Raw genomic sequence first — 11828 nt, 5'->3', positions numbered from 1 at the left:
ATTTTCAATAGGTTCAGTAGGTTGAGGAGCAACTCTTTGCTCTACTGGACGGGGTGAAGATACCCCGAACAATCCCCTCAGAGAATTACTTTCCATAGTATCAAGTGATAGTAAATTTCAGAACACTATATAAATTTTTCCTTACCAAATTCCACCTACCAAAGGCGCTACACTCCCCGGCAACGGCGCCAGAAAAGGGTCTTGATAACCCACAAGTATAGGGGATCGCAACAGTTTTCGATAAGTAAGAGTGTCGAACCCAACGAGGAGCTAAAGGTAGAACAAATATTCCCTCAAGTTCTATCGACCACCGATACAACTCTACGCACACTTGACGTTCGCTTTACCTAGAACAAGTATGAAACTAGAAGTACTTTGTAGGTGTTGTTGGATAGGTTTGCAAGATAATAAAGAGTACGTAAATAAAAAGTAGGGGCTGTTTAGATAAAGAAACGATAAAGTAAATATAGCGAGTGTGGAAAAGTGGTGGTAGGAGTTGCGAAATTGTCCCTAAGCAATTGACTACTTTACTAGACCGATAGCAAGTATTATGTGGGAGAGGCCACTGCTAGCATGTCATCCCTTACTTGGAATTCTATGCACTTATGATTGGAACTATTAGAAAGCATCCGCAACTACTAATGTTCATTAAGGTAAAACCCAACCATAGCATTAAGATATATTGGTCCCCCTTCAATCCCGTATGCATCAATTTTTATGCTAGGTTGAAGCTTCTGTCACTCTTGCCCTCCAATACATAGTCCTATCAACATACAACTAAGCCTATGGTGTGATCCATGCGCGCGCTCATATGATGGGCACCAAAGGATAGCAACATAACAACACGCAAATTAAATCAATCATAGCAATTCATCAACCACCGATAGGACAACGAAAATCTACTCAGACATCATAGGATGGCAACACATCATTGGATAATAATATGAAGCATAAAGCACCATGTTCAAGTAGAGGGTACATCGGGTTGCGGGAGAGTGGACCGCTGTAGATAGAGGGGGGGGGAAGGTGATGGAGATGTTGGTGAAGATGGCGGAGGTGTTGGTGAAGATCGCGGTGATGATGATGATGGCCACGGCGGCGTTCCGGTGCCACCGGAGGAGAGGGGGAGAGGGGCCCCCTTCTTCCTCTTCTTCCTTGACGTCCTCCCTAGATGGGAGAAGGGTTTCCCCTCTGGTCCTTGGCCTCCATGGCATGGGAGGGGAGAGAGCCCCTCCGAGATTGGATCTATCTCTCTGTTTCTCTCTGGTTCTGCGTTCTGTTCTGGCTCTTTTTCACCGTTTCGTATATATATGGAGATCTGTAACTCCGATTGGCCTGAAACCTTCGCCGTGATTTTTTTCCGAATATTAGATTTCTTGCGGCAAAAGAAGAGCGTCAACCTCCTTACGGTGGGCTCACGAGGGTAGGGGCGTGCCCTAGGGGGGCGCCCCCTGCCTCGTGACCACCTCAGGCACGGGTTCGCGTTGATTTTCCTTCCAAATTTTTCATATTTTCCAAAAATAAGCTCCATCCATTTTTATCCCATTTGGACTCGTTTGATATGGATATTCTGCGAAACCAAAAACATGCAACAGACAGGAACTGGCACTGGGCACTGGATCAATATGTTAGTCCCAAAAATAATATAAAAAGTTGCCAAAAAGTATATGAAAGTTGAATAATATTGGCATGGAACAATAAAAAATTATAGATACGATGGAGACGTATCATAGCCCTAGTGTTGTACGTCGGCAGGGCCCGACCCCGCGCATACCTCAGCCGCCATTGGACCGTCCGGATCACCAGGACGGACCAAGGAGTGAGGGGTTACGTGGCCAGTTAGGCTCCTGAGTCGCAATGCTCAGGAGTCCCCCTTGACGTTCAAACGACCTTCATACCTTGGCTCCGCTTGGGAGGGCGGACGACGACCAGATCCGAGGGACCTGGCAGGGTGGCGTATGCTTGGGCGTGACCCGAGCACAGCCCCCATGCCCAGCGCCCTCGCGCGACTCTCCCGAGGGGAGTTGTTGCGATAAGGCCACACACTGAGATCGGAGGCTCCCTGAGGTTGATACGTCCATGAGGCCGCCCTCAGTTGTTTATTACCAGCGCGGAGCATAGCGCTTCCGCACTTGCACGGGCATAGCCATTCCTCGGCAGTGTCGACTGCCAGCGCGGAGCATGGTGCTTCCACTGGTGCGTGGGTGAGGGCTCCCTCTGAGTGGAGCCCCCGGGGTGTGTACAGCCCCGCCCTGACACGTGGCTTGCACGACAGGGATAGACGAGGTGTGTATGGGCACTCGTGAGCCAGCGCGGGACTCATGAGGCCCTACCTCAAGGCAGGTTGCGCCTGGTCTTGGTTCTTGTTGACTGCGGTGGTCCTGCGAGATGGTTAGACAACCTGCGCCGAACGAATCTCCTGAGGTTATCACACGAGAAGGCCAAGCACCAACGACCCCAGGAGGTGACGTGAACGGGACCGGCCCGCTAGACAGAGCTCAGCCATTGGATTTATCGACGCTGTAGGGACGGACCTGAGCATAGACGTCGTGCCTAGCCTTCTTATGCAAAGGATCCTGAAGAAAGACGATCGACGCGCGGCTCCCGTGGTGGGTGATAATCAAGCAGGTAATGACCATAAATAACTCATGCATGGAGAGCAAACTAGCTTAGGTAAATGCAAGAATAATACATGCCACTGGGTCGGACCCGAGCGGCCTAGGGATGATGCAGCCCGAGGGGCGCCCCCAGCAGGGTAAGCTAAAGATGCAAGAGGATACACGCCACAGGGACAGGCCCATGCGACCTGGAAATAATGCATCCCGAGGGGTGCTCCCAGCTGAATGAACTTGGAAAATGTCACCTAGTTTTGTTGTCGAAGGAGCGTTGGGGTAGCTGAAGGCGCACGCTGAAGAAGTCGCTCCTCATGAGTCGGCAAGACCTTGAGCCTTGGGAGGCTCTAGGGGCTCAGGTGGCCTCCTGAGGACGGTCTCCATCTCCGCCAGGACCGCGTGATGCCTGGCCTCCTGGGTCACTAGGATGCTCTGTATATTGCGCTAGAAGGCGGCTGACACGCTCGGCAGGCCAAACGGCATGCGAACATAGCTGTGAGGTGGGCCCTCACACCGGCCAGCACACGAAGGCCAGAAGCAGTCCTGAGATGCGGCCCTGTTGAGCCCTGGGATGTCGATGCAGACGCGCAGCTCGCCACCCTCACCCGGGTGGGGAGCTACACTAGGTCGGCGGCGGTTGCCACGTATCGCCCTTGCTTCCTGAAGCTCCTGGGTGGTCTTGACGATGAACTCCTGAGCGCCGGGTGCTCCTCGCCCGGTGCCCTTTTGAGGGAAACGTGTCGCGAAGCACGCCTCCACGCGGTGCCCGAGCGCCTCCCTCGTGATGTTGGCCAGGTCAAAGGCCCTCCAGAAGAGAGCCCCCGAGCCCTGCCCGAGGAGAGCGCCGGGCGCGCCTTCCTATGCGAGGGAGGAAGGCACCCCAGGTGTGGGCGCCGATCCTGATGTGGCACCGCTTGAGGCTCCGCTCCCCTAAGGCCTTGTGCGGAGTAGCTACTTCTTGTTCTCAGGGGTGGCCTCAAGAGGGTACTGCGCGCCCTTGCTTTCAGGGTCTTCTATTGTTGCGGCTTGGAAGGCGTGCTCAAGGGAGCACAACGCATCTCTTTCTTCGCAGGGGACTATGATGATTCCGCTGCTTCCTAGCATCTTGAGGACGTTGTAGCCATGGTGGGTCATGATATGTCTCCAACGCATCTATAATTTTTGATTGTTCCATGCTATTATGTTATCAACCTTGGATGTTTTATATGCATTTATATGCTATTTTATATGATTTTTGGGACTAACCTATTAACCTAGAGCCTAGTGCCAGTTTCAGTTTTTTCTCGTTTTAGAGTATCGCAGAAAAGGAAAATCAAACGGAGTCCAATTGACCCAAAACTTCACGGAACTTATTTTTGGACCAGAAGAAGCCCATGGAGTATCGGAGTTGGACCAGGAGAATCCCGGGCTGCCCACGAGGGTGGGGGGCGTGCCCACCCCCTGGGCGCGCCCCCTGCCTCGTGGACAGCCCGGAGGTCCACCGGCGTACTTCTTCCTCCCATATATACCCATATACCCTAAAAACTTCAGGGAGCAGAATAGATCGGGAGTTCCGCTGCCAGAAGCCTCTGTAGCCACCGAAAACCAATCTAGACCCGTTCCCGCACCCTGCCGGAGGGGGAACCCCTCACCGTGGCCATCTTCATCATCCCGGCGCTCTCCATGACGAGGAGGGAGTAGTTCTCCCTTGGGGCTGAGGGTATGTACCAGTAGGTATGTGTTTGATCTCTCTCTCTCTCTCATGTTCTTGAGGTGGTACGATCTTGATGTATCGCGAGCTTTGCTATTATAGTTGGATCTTATGATGTTTCTCCCCCTCTACTCTCTTGTAATGGATTGAGTTTTCCCTTTGAAGTTATCTTATCGGATTGATTCTAAGGATTTGAGAACACTTGATGTATGTCTTTGTGGGATAACAGTGGTGACAATGGGTTATTTTATTGATTCACTTGATGTATATTTTGGTGATCAACTTGCGGGTTCCGCCCATGAACCTATGCATAGGGGTTGGCACACGTTTTCGTCTTGACTCTCCGGTAGAAACTTTGGGGCACTCTTTGAAGTACTTTCTGTTGGTTTGAATAGATGAATCTGAGATTGTGTGATGCATATCGTATAATCATACCCGCGTATACTTGAGGTGACATTGGAGTATCTAGGTGACATTAGGGTTTTGATTGATTTGTGTCTTAAGGTGTTATTCTAGTACGAACTCTAGGATAGATTGAACGGAAATAATAGCTTCATGTTATTTTACTACAGACTCTTGAATAGATTGATCAGAAAGAATAACTTTGAGGTGGTTTCGTACCCTACCATAATCTCTTCGTTTGTTCTCCACTATTAGTGACTTTGTAGTGACTCTTTGTTGCATGTTGAGGGATAGTTATGTGATCCAATTATGTTATTATTGTTGAGAGAACTTGCACTAGTGAAAGTATGAACCATAGGCCTTGTTTCCTAGCATTGCAATACCGTTTGTGCTCACTTTTATCATTAGTTACCTTGCAGTTTTTATATTTTCAGATTACAAAAACCTTTATCTACCATCCATATACCACTTGTATCACCATCTCTTCGTTGAACTAGTGCACCTATACAATTTACCATTGTATTGGGTGTGTTGGGGACACAAGATACTCTTTGTTCTTTGGTTGCAGGGTTGCTTGAGAGAGACCATCTTCATCCTACGCCTCCTACGGATTGATAAACCTTAGGTCATTCACTTGAGGGAAATTTGCTACTGTCCTAGAAACCTCTGCACTTGGAGGCCCAACAACGTCTACAAGAAGAAGGTTGTGTAGTAGACATCAAGCTCTTTTCTGGCGCCGTTGCCGGGGAGGTTAGCGCTTGAAGGTATATCTTTAGATCTTGCAATCGAATCTTTTTTTTCTTGTTTTATCACTAGTTTATTCTACGAAAGAAAACTACAAAAAATGGAATTAAGGGTACCTCATATGCTTCATCTTTTTAATATCTTTCGTGAAAATAAGGATTTCGATAATTGTGCTCAAGTGCTAGAAGAAGAATGCATTAAAATGTTCGGCACTAAATATTTGAATGATGAGCATGATTGCAATGTTGTTAGTATGAATTCCTAGGATATCCATGATGCTAATGATATGCAAAGCCACAAGCTTGGGGAAGCTATGTTTGATGAAGATGATATTTTTTGTCCCCCAAGTTTTGATGAGAAAATTTATTATGATGATAGCATGCCTCCTATTTATGATGATTCTACTATTTCGGAAGAGGTTCCAATTGATTATGAGAACAAAGTTGCTATATATGATGATTATTGTGATGACATGTATGCTATAAAGATTTATGATAACCATGAAACTTGTCATCATGATTTTAGTTTTCAATTGGATTATGCCTCATATGATAGTTATTTTGTTGAGTTTGCTCCCACTACTATTCATGAAAAGAAATTTGCTTATGGTAAGAGTAGTAAATTTTCTATGCTTGTAGATCATGAAAGCAATGCTTTATGTGTTGGTTATATTTTTTAATTAATTCATGATGCTACTGAAAATTATTATGAGGGAGGAACATATGCTTGTAGGAATTGCAATAAGATCAAGTTTCCCCTCTATGTGCTTAAAATTTTGGAGTTATGCTTGTTTTACCTTCCTATGCAAGTTGATTCTTGTTCCGATAAGTTGTTTGCTCACAAAATCCCTATGCATAGGAAGAGGGTTAGACTTAAATGTGCTAGTCATATTCTTCATGATGCTCTCTTTATGTTTCAATTCTCATCTTTTATGTGAGCATCATTGAAATCATCATGCCTAGCTAGGGGCGTCAAACAATAACGCTTGTTGGGAGGCAACCCAACTTTATTGTTGTTCCTTGATTTTTGCTCCTGTTTAGAAATAAATAATTTATCTAGTCTCTGTTATGATTGAGTTTTTATGTTTTAATTAGTGTTTGTGCCAACTAGAACCGTTGGGAAGACTTGGGGAAAGTCTTGTTGATCTTGCTGTAGAAAACAGAAACTTTAGCGCTCACGAGAATTGCTGCCATTTTTTATTGGAGAGTGCTATTTAGTTAATTTTTTTTGCAGATGATTAATAGATAAATTCCTCATGTCCAGAAATTTATTTTAGAATTTTTGGGGTTCCATAAGTTTGCGTTAGTTACAGATTACTACACACTGTTTTGTTTTTAACAGATTCTGTTTTTCATGTGTTGTTTACTTATTTTGATGAATCTATGGCTAGTAAAAGAGCTTATAAACCATAGAGAAGTTGGAATTCAGTAGGTTTAACACCGATATAAATAAAGAATGAGTTCATTACAGTACCTTGAAGTGGTGTTTTGTTTTCTTTCGCTAACGGAGCTTACGAGTTTTCTGTTAAGTTTTGTGTTGTGAAGTTTTCAAGTTTTGGGTAAAGATTCGATGGATTATGGAATAAGGAATGGCAAGAGCCTAAGCTTGGGGATGCCCCGTAAGGCATCCCCTCTTTCGTATTCGCTAATCGGTAACTTTACTTGGATCTATATTTTTATTTACCACATGATATGTGTTTTGCTTGGAGCGTCATTTTATTTTATTTAGTTTTGCTTGCTGCTTGAATAAAATACCAACATCTGAAATTATTAAATGTTAGAGAGTATTCATATAGTTGCATAATTATTCGACTACTCATTGATCTTCACTTATATCTTTTGGAGTAGTTTGTTGTTGCTCTAGTGCTTCACTTATATCTTTTTAGAGCACGGTGGTGGTTTTATTTTATAGAAATAGATGAACTCTCATGCGTCACTTATATTATTTTGAGAGTCCTAAACAGCATGGTAATTTGCTTTGGTTATGAATTTAGTCCTAATATGATGGGCATCCAAGAGGGATATAATAAAAAATTTCATATAAAGTGCATTGAATACTATGAGAAGTTTGACGCTTGATAATTTTTTTGAGATATGAAGATGGTGATATTAGAGTCATGCTAGTTGAGTAGTTGTGAATTTGATAAATACTTGTGTTAAAGTTTGTGATTCCCGTAGCATGCACGATGGTGAACCGTTATGTGACAAAGTCGGAGCATGATTTATTTATTGATTGTCTTCCTTATGAGTGGTTGTCGGGGATGAGCGATGGTCTTTTCCTACCAATATATCCCCCTAGGATCATGCGCGTAGTACTTTGTTTCGATAACTAATAGATTTTTGCAATAAGTATGTGAGTTCTTTATGACTAATGTTGAGTCCATGGATTATACGCACTCTCACCCTTCCACCATTGCTAGCCTCTCTAGTACCGCGCAATTTTCGCCGGTACCATAAAACCACCATATACCTTCCTCAAAACAGCCACCATATCTACCTATTATGGCATTTCCATAGCCATTCCGAGATATATTGCCATGCAACTTTCCACCGTTCCATTTATTATGACACGCTTCATCATTGTCATATTGCTTTGCATGATCATGTAGTTGACATCGTATTTGTGGCAAAGCCACCGTTCATAATTCTTTCATACATGTCACTCATGAGTCATTGCACATCCCGGTACACCGCCGGAGGCATTCATATAGAGTCATATTTTGTTCTAAGTATCAAGTTATAATTCTTGAGTTGTAAGTAAATAAAAGTGTGATGGTCATCATTATTAGAGCATTATCCCATGTGTGGAAAGGATGATGGAGACTATGATTCCCCCACAAGTCGGGATGAGACTCCGGACTAAAAAAAGAGGCCATAAAAAAAGAGAAAATGCCCAAATAAAAAAATAATAAAAAATGAGAAAAAAGAGAGAAGGGGCAATGCTACTATCCTTTTACCACACTCATGCTTCAAAGTAGCACCATGATCTTCATGATAGAGAGTCTCCTATGTTGTAACTTTCATATACTAGTGGGAATCTTTCATTATAGAACTTGTCTTGTATATTCCAATCATGGGTTTCCTCAAAATGCCCTAGGTCTTCATGAGCAAGCGAATTGGATGCACACCCACTAGTTTCTTTTGTTCAGCTTTCATACATTAATAGCTCTAGTGCATCCGTTGCATGGCAATCCCTACTCACTCACATTGATATCTATTAATGGGCATCTCCATAGCCCGTTGATACGCCTAGTTGATGTGAGACTATCTTCTCCTTTTTGTCTTCTCCACAACCACCATTCTATTCCACCTATAGTGCTATGTCCATGGCTCATGCTCACGTATTGCGTGAAGATTGAAAAAGTTTGAGAACATCAAAAGTATGAAACAATTGCTTAGCTTGTCATTGGGGTTGTGCATGATTTAAATATTTTGTGTGGTGAAGATAGAGCATAGCCAGACTATATGATTTTGTAGGGATAGCTTTCTTTGGCCATGTTATGTTGAGAAGACATGATTACTTGGTTAGTATGCTTGAAGTATTATTATTTTTATGTCAATATTAAACTTTTGTCTTGAATCTTATGGATCTGAATATTCTTGCCACAATAAAGAGAATTACATGGATAAATATGTTAGGTAGCATTCCACAACAAAAATTCTATTTTTATCATTTACCTACTCGAGGACGAGAAGGAGTTAAGCTTGGGGATGCTGATACGTCTCCAACATATCTATAATTTTTGATTGTTACATGCTATTATATTATCAACCTTGGATGTTTTATATGCATTTATACGCTATTTTATATGATTTTTTGGACTAACCTATTAACCTAGAGCCCAGTGCCAGTTTCTGTTTTTTTCTTGTTTTAGAGTATCGCAGAAAAGGAAAATCAAACGGAGTCCAATTGACCTGAAACTTCACGGAACTTATTTTTGGACCAGAAGAAGCCCACGGAGTATCGGAGTTGGACCAGAAGAGTCCCGGGCTGCCCACGAGGGTGGGGGGCGCGCCCACTCCCCCTGGGCGCGCCCCCTGCCTCGTGGACAGCCCGGAGGTCCACCGACGTACTTCTTCATCCCATATATACCCATATACCCTAAAAACTTCGGGGAGCAGAATAGATCGGGAGTTCCGCCGCCAGAAGCCTCTGTAGCCACCGAAAACCAATCTAGACCTGTTCCGGCACCCTGCTGGAGGGGGAACCCCTCACCGGTGAGGGAGTAGTTCTCCCTCGGGCTCAGGGTATGTACCAGTAGCTATGTGTTTGATCTCTCTCTCTCTCCCCCCCTCTCTCTCTCGTGTTCTTGAGGTGGTACAATCTTGATGTATCGCGAGCTTTGCTAATATAGTTGGATCTTATGATGTTTCTCCCCCTCTACTCTCTTATAATGGATTGAGTTTTCCCTTTGAAGTTATCTTATCGGATTGAGTCTTTAAGGATTTGAGAACACTTGATGTATGTCTTCCGTGGGATAACCGTGGTGATAGTGGGTTATTCTATTGATTCACTTGATGTATGTTTTGGTGATCAACTTGCGGGTTCCGCCCATGAACCTATGCATAAGGGTTGGCACACGTTTTCGTCTTGACTCTCAGGTAGAAACTTTGGGGCACTCTTTGAAGTACTTTGTGTTGGTTTGAATAGATGAATCTAAGATTGTGTGATGCATATCGTATAATCATACCCATGGATACTTGAGGTGACATTGGAGTATCTAGGTGACATTAGGGTTTTGATTGATTTGTGTCTTAAGGTGTTATTCTAGTATGAACTCTAGGATAGATTGAACGGAAAGAATAGCTTCATGTTATTTTACTACAGACTCTTGAATAGATCGATCAGAAAGAATAACTTTGAGGTGGTTTCGTACCGTACCATAATCTCTTCATTTGTTCTCCGCTATTAGTGACTTTGTAGTGACTCTTTGTTGCATGTTGAGGGATAGTTATGTGATCCAATTATGTTATTATTGTTGAGAGAACTTGCACTAGTGAAAGTATGAACCCTAGGCCTTGTTTCCTAGCATTGCAATACCGTTTGTGCTCACTTTTATCATTAGTTACCTTGCTGTTTTTATATTTTCCGATTACAAAAACCTTTATCTACCATACATATACCACTTGTATCACCATCTCTTCGCCGAACTAGTGCACCTATACAATTTACCATTGTATTGGGTGTGTTGGGGACACAAGAGACTCTTTGTTATTTGGTTGCAGGGTTGCTTGAGAGAGACCATCTTCATCCTACGCCTCCTGTGGATTGATAAACCTCAGGTCATCCACTTGAGGGAAATTTGCTACTGTCCTACAAACCTCAGCACTTGGAGGCCCAACAATGTCTACAATAAGAAGGTTGTGTAGTAGACATCAGGTCACTGCCATGAATTTGGCAAACGATCGGTACCCGAGGATGGCATTGTACGGCAGACGGATGTGGGCGACATCGAAGTCGACAAGCTCAGTGTGGTAGTTGTCACCCTGACCAAAGGTGACAGGTAGACAAACTTGCCCTATCGGGGTGGTGGAGCCGTTGGTCACTCCTGAGAAATGCTTGGTGGGCTGAAGCTGATCGTATGGCACTTGGAGGCTATCGAACGTCTCGACGGACATGACACTGAGCCCTGAGCCGCCGTCGATGAGGGTCTTGGTGACCTGGACATTGCTGATGACGGGTGAACGGAGCATCGGGAGGACGCCGGCGGTCGCCGCGCATTTGAGCTGGTCCGCCGAGCTGAAGGTGATGGCGTACTTGGACCATCTGAGCGGGCGTGTGGCCTCGAGCTTAGGGAGGGCTGCATTCACCTCGCGAGAGAACTGCTTGAAGATGCGCTGGGAAGCCAGGGCCTGAGCACCACCCAAGATGCAAGCGATGGTGCACGGCTCCTGGAAGCCCCTAGCCCCCTCGTCCTGATGGTGGTCGTTGTTCCTCCCTGGTGGTGGCGGCAGCGGAGGGAGACCAGGATTGCCCTGAGGACGGTCCTCACGAGGCTGGTCCCTACAGGTGCCCTCATGAGGCTGGTGCTGCCAGCGGTCCTCGCGAGGCTGGTCGCGCCACTCTTGCCGGGGGCCGCGGTCGTCCCAACGTCCTCCACCTCGTCATCCTCCTCGGCCGTAGCCCTGGTCGTGGTGCTCGGGGCGTCGACCGAAGCGTCCATCCCGAATGGCCCTAAGCTCTTGACAATCGTTGGTGTTGTGGCTACGCATGTTGTGGAAGGCGCAAAACGGACGGCCGCCCTTGGACGAGTCGGGGAGGTCCCGACCGCGCTTTGTGTCTGGCTCTGCCGTGAGTATGGCCACTCCCTTGCGCTTCACGTCCTTGACCTTGGCCTTCTTCTCCTCTGGGTCTGCAGCAGGGAGCTCGAGGAGGGAGAG

The sequence above is a fragment of the Triticum urartu genome, chromosome 2A (assembly GCF_056163025.1).
Source record: "Triticum urartu cultivar PI428250 chromosome 2A, HENAU_Tu73, whole genome shotgun sequence".
NCBI lineage: Eukaryota > Viridiplantae > Streptophyta > Magnoliopsida > Poales > Poaceae > Triticum > Triticum urartu.
The sequence above is the reverse complement of the archived record's forward strand: the minus strand, read 5'-3'. Positions refer to the sequence as shown.